Here is an 8,322-nt window from a genome sequence, read left to right on the forward strand (position 1 = left end):
CCCCCCCTAACTTTCAAATTTTTGCCTAGATATTCAAAAATACTACCAAGAAATGCTTGCTTGATAATTTCGGCCCCCCCTAAATTTCAAGGTTTTTCCTATATATATACTGTATAACAAATTATACTCCCAACGCTAACTAAATAATTAGTAAATTGATTTGAAAAGTAGATATGTGGATCATCCGGTTCTGTATCAAGTTATTATCTCTAACTTCAAAGCACTTCCATTTTAAAAGGGTAAAAACCTGGCTGCAGTCGACAATGAGCAAAAATTGATGGAACGGAAACTATAAATAAATTTATAGCTCAATTGTTTATTACTTTGTCTTTAGGTTTGTGTCTTTACTAAGCGGTTGGGTGAACAGCCAAGACGTTTACTTCTAAAGTGTGACAAAACAAAATCAAGTAATATATTTAGCATAAATAAATATACCAGCCTAAAAAATCTGCGTACTCAAAATGTTCAATACGCCCTCATACTTATACATACATACATATGTATGTATATCATTTAACGTTTTGTCCGGCTATTTGGTTTATTATACAGGTATGTAGAGCGAATTTAAAAAAATTCATCAGGGTTTAGTTGAGATATTCGTTTTTGGCCACTATGTTTTGTACATTTCCCAGTACTGCAAAGCTTTTGACGGCCATTCACCTGGGAGTGGCCAGAAGTGATTCGTGTGCTTACGGTTCAAATCGCAGCTAACTACGTCCGGATATTTATATCCATGAATACTCTTGGTAGCGACCGAACGCTAGTTTGGGAGCGAGGTAAAGTGGGAGGGCGTAACACCCCGCGTGCGCTGGGGATTAATCGGGATGGTGCCTCTGCCCGGCTGGTTGAAGTCCTAGGGAAAATAAAGGCTGACATCAGCTCCATCCACGAAATGCGATGGACGGGGCGAAGAAGATAAGCGTGAGCCTTGCGACGTCTACTACAGTTGCCACGTAAAGGAGTGCAATTCGGTGTTGGATTTGTGGTGGGAGAGAGACCGGCGTTCACTCTAGTGGAGGAAAGTCTAGCCACAATCCGCACCAAAGCGAGATTCTTCAACATCTCATTCACATGTGCCAATGCCCCGATGGAAGAGAAGGACGAGGCATCCAAGGCTCTCTTAGCTTAGAGCGTACATATTAGCGCTGCCCCCGACACGTATAAAAATCGTGCTTGGCCATTTAAATGCCAAGGTGGGCAACGAAGGGATCTTTGGTGCCAGTGTCGAAAAAATCAGCCTCCACATAGAAACGGCGGGCTGAGGATGATCCACTTCGCCGGGGCCCGAAGCTTGGCAGTATGTATTACTGGGTTCTAGCATAAAAACAGCCATCAAGCTATTCTCATTTTCGTTGTTGATGTTTCCGACAGGGTAGGAGTGTGATGTATTGTGGAACGATTTTCCGTCGTCCCTTGTCAAATTTGGTTTGGAGACAAACCGGTTTCGGCGTTGTTCCATCTTCAGTGTCGTTTTTCGTTCTCTCAAGCTACATGGATGTCTCCACATCGAAAAACGGGAAACCAAATCGAGCATGTTGTGATAGACGGAAGACATGCTTCCATGTTTTAGATGTACATACGTACACTCCGAGGGCCAAACATCGACTCGCACTACTATATTGATGCATCCAATATACGACCTAACCTCGGAGAAGCAAAAAAGGGCCCCCAACAATGCAGGGAAAGTTCAACGTCGAAAAGCTGCAATCAAAACAGACGGCCAATGGATTCGGCGCTCGACCCTCACACCTGCTGTGAGAGAGCACTCTTCAACAAACCGACTTGCGCGAGCAGTGGAACCACATTTCCCGCTAATTACTGGTATGATCACGAGTGTGAGAAAATGCTTGAAATGCTGTCCGACAGAAAAAACACCCGAAATTTTTAGCAGAGAGTTGAGCGACTTACGGAAGGTTTCAAGACTCTTGTATGAACAACCGTGGCGACCTAGTGACCGATGTCCAGAACGTACTCAGATTATGGAGGGAACACTTTTCGACCCTTTTGAATAGCGGAAGCACTTCGAGGTCCCAGTCGATGACGATGGAGTCGATATCCCAGCGCCTGACTATGAAGAAAAGTGCCAAAGCTGTTTGAGCTGACGGCCTGTCAGCTGAGCTATTTAATTACGATGGCAAGGAGGTAATAAGGTGATGCCATTCTTGAGCTGCACTAGCAAAAAGAAAAATAAAAAAAAGAAAAGCCGTTTTCTGAAGAGGCAAAGAAACTCCTGATTCCGAGTACACCGACAATGGACGAAGATTAAGTCACAGCTTTTTCAAATACTAGAAGAAAAAACCATTAATTATATGTCGTTTATCAATAACTTACAAAATAAGTGTGAAATAGAAATATTGTTTATTTAAATAATCATTTTTATTTAATTTTGTTTTATTATTGTTAAATATATTGCAATTATGATTCATTAACGTGTTTTCTTAATAAATGTATTTGAAAAAAGCACTTAATAATTTTGACCGGTTTTTTGGACTGAAATACTCCTATGTGCGACGACTGGAATTCAAGTGCGCTCTGCCCAATCCACAAGAAAGGCGACCCCGCCATGCGTACCAACTACCGCGGGATCAACCTTCTAAGCATAGGTTGCAAGGTCTTATCGAATGTATTGTCTACCATAGACCAGGTATTCACAGTACGCCGAATCTTGGAAAAGACCCGCGAGAAAATGATCCGCACTCACCACCTATTTGTCGACTTTAAAGCCGCTTTCGACAGTACTTAAAGGTATATGCCGCTATGTCTGTCATACGCCTGTGAAAAATGACGTTGAGTAATACCACCAGCTCTGCTCTGTTGCCTTTGGCCACCAGACGGGGTTTCAGACAGGGCGGCTCTCTTTCATGTGGCTTCTTTAATCTGATGTTGGAGAAGATAATAAGATCTTCAGAACTGAACCGCTTAGGAACAATTTACTACAAGAGCGTACAATTGCTGGCTTATGCCGATGACACTGACATCATCGGTAAGAAAAACCGCGAAGTCTGTCCTGACTTTTCCCAAGTTGGACAAGGAAGCAAAGCGAATGGGTCTGGTGGTAAACGACGACAAGACGAAGTATCTCCTGTCATCAAACAAACAATCAGCACATTCGCGCCTGGCACCCACGTCACTTTTGACAGTTATAATTTCGAGGAAGTAGAGAATTTCGTTTACTTGGGAACCAGCATTAACACCTGTAATAATGTCAGCATGGAAATCCAACGCAGAATCGCTCGTGCCAACAAGTGCTGCTTTGGACTGAGTAGGCAATTCAGGAGTAAAGTCCTCTCTCGACGTACGAAAACCACACTATAAATCACTCATCATGCCCGTGCTGGTATGTGGCGTATTAAAATATAGCGGCTCAACTGGCTTGATCATGTCGTTCGAATGGACACCGACGCCCCAGCTCTGAAAGTATTCTGGCTTCACTTGGCATTACTAATAGGCGTCAGTTGGTCAAAATCGCTTTGGCGGTTACAGCGCCAAAAAGGAAGAAGAGGAAGAGAATAGATCTATAACCTTATCAGTCACACAGTGTTATAATCCCGACGAAATCCTTGACGGTGGTACCGGGAGGGGAACGGTACATGACGGTAAGAATTTTAGTTTGGGTTAAAGTCTCACACGGAAGGGGTTAGGCTTTCGATGCTTCCTCCTCGTAAAATAAACATGCTCAGTAAAAAGTTAACAATTTAAATCGACGAATAGTTTTATATCAACTTTTGTGAACTTCTGTTTATTTGTTTTTTGTACAACATATTTACCTTTATTGGTTACAATAATTTTAAGCTATAATAAAAAAAATTTTAGTACATAAGTAAGTTATTGGTTTTGAATTTTTTATTTTGTATGGGCCCCCCCCCCTCCCCCCCCCCTAAATTTCGTTTTGGCCCATGGTCTGGCTGTCATGAAATTTCAAAAGAGCTTGAAGTATATAAAGGTATGTTGCTTTAAAGACTTATAGTCAAAATATACTTTGTTTTGATTAGTGTTCACTGCATAATACTATTATTTATTATTTAAGATACCGTTGAAAAGCAACAGAACACTATCATCGCGATATTGGCGGAGCACAAAATGTTGTTGGACCGTCTTCTTTCCCAAGTGGAAAACATTATGAGCATTTTTCCCATAAACTCGGATGAAAAATTAATCGAATTTGACAATATTTTAGCTACTAATGCGGAACCTTATATATGTGTATCCTGTTGCTGGAAAATAGAATTAGCACAAGTTGTTAAATTTAAACATTTTTTAGAAGCGACAAATGCAACTTCTTATTGCTGGCAATGCAGAGCGAAACTTACATCAAATATTTGGCCAAAATGTAATAATGAACTATAATGTTGACGGAATCAGCGGAAAGAAACGACTAGGGGATTTATGCAATGTATTTTCCGTAATTATAGGTACAACATTTTTTTTACTACCGTTAATTTTTAAATCGTATTGGTTTAATAACAACGTATTTTCTCCTTATAACCAGATGTCATAACGACCTTCAGTAAATCATCAGACACAACTTTGGGAGCAGCTTTCCAACGCCAAAAGAAAAAATTCTTCAAGCAAACAGCCCGCATTAAAACCAAAAAAAAAAAATAAGGAGAACCGAAATTATGACGAAAATGAGACTGAGAAATACGAGTAAATCGAATTTATTGAAGAAATTGATGGGACTTAATATACAAAAACTACAAATACTATTTTTTAGATTGTAAGAAAAGGTTAGGTAGGTAGAAAAAATATGCTAAAAACGAAGTACCTTTTTTATTAAAAATAACTATCTACAAGTCATTTTTATCAACAATATACATATCTGTGTTTCAATGAATTGTATTACCCAAAGGTATAAAAAAGTGTAGACAATAATCATGAAAAGGTAGTAGAGAATCTCTGTCCATATGGTCCCAAAAGAAGTACTTAGTCAATACCTCTGGAGAATTGCAATGACAAGCGCATGTGAGATGTCTATAGCAAATAACATTGTGCGTCGCATATCTTGGAACTAGTACTGGTGACAAAGTCAATAGCGAATCGATAAAGTTTCGCTGTCGACATTTACTGCAGGGATGTTACTCGACGGCGCTCTCATTCACCAAATACGTGTTCCGCTATGCTCACATACTTAAGTATCAATCAACCTGAACGTAGTATTTGGAAACATCTCACTGGAAGGTCAAACTGCACGTGAAGTTTTGTGTTCTGTTTATGGGTTTGGATTTCACTTATAACACGCGAAGGCATATTTTGTTGAAGGTGATCAGGTTTGCATTCGTTCTATTTCTAAAAATGGAGTGTGATATGAAAGCGCTTGGCCGTAGATGTGTACTAAGGTTTAATTTTTTTCTAAAGTGTTGCCACCTGTTATGAATTTTAATTAAAACTATGTAATAAGTTAAATCAGCTACTAAAGTATGGGTATTACTATAAATTGGTTTGAAAAGGCTTCATTTCTAATAAATATGTACGAGTGTTGCCACCCGTTTAAAACGTCAAATTCAACTAAAATTAAGGGAGTTAGGTAAATTAAATACATACTATTTATGTATTAAAATATGGGTGTTCGAATAAACGACGCAATTTTTTGTGAAGGAGATCAGATCTGCACAGTTCTTTCGAATTTTAAAAATTAGATAACAAATTGTGAACCTTGGTTTTATTTTTTGAAGTAAGAACTTTTTTGGAGGTACAGGGTGATTTGATGCAATTGATATCGAAGCAAAACCTATACAAAAATATCGACCACAAAATCAATGACAAATACGATAAAAATTTCGATAATAATATTGGTAGCAAAATCGATTAGAAAATCGATACAAATATCGATAACAAAACCGATAAATAATTGATAACAAAGTCGATAACAAAAATCGATAGAAATATCGATAACAAAATCAATAAAAATATCGATAACAAAATCGATAAAAATATCTATACAAATATCGATAAATAGTCGATAACAAAATCGATAAATAATCGATAACAACCCCGATAAAAATATCAATTATTATATCGATAAGTCCCAAGAATCCCGAGAATCTCTAAAATCCCAAATAGTTCCCAGATTGAGTCTCTGTGTCTCTATCTATATCCTTTTCTCTATAATTACCTTTATTTTAATCTTTCTTCCTCTATCTTCATCTTTACTTTATCGGTATCCTCATCCTCATATTTTTCTTTATATTTATCTTTGTTTTTACTGTTATGTTTGTCATTTTCTTCATCTACATATTCCCCTTCACCTTTACCCTCGTATAAGTAAAGTGTTTAAATTTACCTTGGTCTTCATTTGCGCCTTTATCTTTACGCATCTTTGTTTTTGTTGTTATTTTTACCTTTGCCTTTATCCTTTTCTTTATCCAAGTACGTACTGACCTTTACTTTCATTCTTGTATTGGTCTTTTCTACGTGTTATTCTTTAACCTTTTATTAGCAAGTTTTTGTTAAATTAATACCATATCATACACTCAAGAAGCATTTGTTTCAGTCCCAACCATTTTCATTGCACCATTTCCTTTGCACAATTTCCGTTGCACCATTTCAGTGTGCAATTTCCCTTGAATTTGCCAATTTACTCACAACCAACCAACTGCCGCTAAAGAATGCTGGACCTGGGGCTCTATTCTGTAACTGTGAGAAAATGTAGTGTACACCGAGTGCAAAACTCACAACCAAAAATTCACCGACTAAAATTCAGTGAGTTTTTCGGAAGATAAGTGTACACAATTTTGACAGTTAAAACTCATTCTCTGCATGCTGAATCGCAAAATGAAGAAGTGTGCACAATTTTGACAGCTAAAACTCATTCTCAGTCTTCCAGAATCGCAAAATGAAAAGTGCACACAATTTTCAGTGTACACTTGAAAACTCACAGTTACAGAATAAAGCCCCTGGACTGGTTTCGGACTGGTTCGAAATAAACCTGGAATAGGTTCCAATTTCCCACGAACTAGTCCAAACAGGTCCTGAACTGATTTCGAACTCAGCCCGAACTAGTTCAGATCCCGAACCAAAATTATTAAAAAAATTTGTCTGTACTAAATCATTCTCAAATACCTTTTTATTGAAACCCAAATTGTAAAACTTTAGTAAGTAGTTGCATATGTATTTAAATAAGTTTAATTTGAAGAAAGTTGGCAACCCTGACGATAAATTCGAGCGGATCAAAGCTTAAACAAAAAGCCTTCATTTTAGATTCATGATAGGATAATTCACTCAAATTATATGTATATATAAATTAATTTTTAGATAGGTAGCAACCCTTATATGATACTCACAATGGAATATTTTACTGAAACGTATGTGTATATTTAATTAAATTTTGAGATAGTTGGCAACCCTATTGACCGGGGGACAAAGCTTACAGAAATAGTCCTTATTGTTCACTAATACTACATATATATTTAAATTAACTTTTAAGGTACATAGGTGGCAACCCTATTCAAAAATTTTATTATTTGATATTCATAAAGGAATAATTTATTGAAATTGCATACATATGTATAATATATTTAATTTAACTTTTTAGGCAGGTGGCAACCATATTAAAAATATTACCTCTTGATAAAAGTGGACTGAAATGCCTTTCGTTCGATAAAAGCGTTGCAAAATTATACGCTACTTAAATATTTTATTCACTTTATTTTCAGACAGATGGCAACCCTATGTAAAAATTTGCATTTCTCCCGAAAGCGATAAAGTTGACCTTCAAGATTGTGTTTCAATATTTAAATTTGATGTAGTATGTAGGCATAAAAATACTTTAAAGCAGCAAAGCTGTATTGAAATCATTTAGTTTTGCAGTCACATCAGTTAAAAATGCTGCCTTTGGATTTCAGGAAAATCTTTATTTCTGTCGTCAAAGTTACCTTGACTCAGCCATCTTACTTCAGAGTGGTAGAATATGTCACCGAATTCACTCTCAAATTCATTGAAGACGAGACTTACTGTTACTGATTTGTGATAATAATACGATGAAAATCGTTCAGATTATAAAAAAATTATTAAAAAAAAAAATAAAAAATGTTGAACAAAACTTTTTGTCATTGTGCTATATTTGCAATTTTTATATTGTATGCATAATCATAAGTACACCAATTAGTATTTCTAGAAGCTGTACCTGTTCAGTGTTTCCATACTCATTTGCATAAACAATATTTTTTCACGATGATGGAAAACAATGGCTTTTCTATTAGAGCTACCGAAATTGTTCATAAATTTACATAAATTCGCAAACTATAGCTAATATTAAAAAAAAGATTAGAATATTTAAAACCAGCGACCTAAATGCACCCCAGCAAAATTACTTCTGTTCTTTAC

The sequence above is a fragment of the Rhagoletis pomonella genome, unplaced genomic scaffold (assembly GCF_013731165.1).
Source record: "Rhagoletis pomonella isolate Grant_MI unplaced genomic scaffold, Rhpom_1.0 Rhpom_scaffold_00001, whole genome shotgun sequence".
Classification (NCBI taxonomy): domain Eukaryota; kingdom Metazoa; phylum Arthropoda; class Insecta; order Diptera; family Tephritidae; genus Rhagoletis; species Rhagoletis pomonella.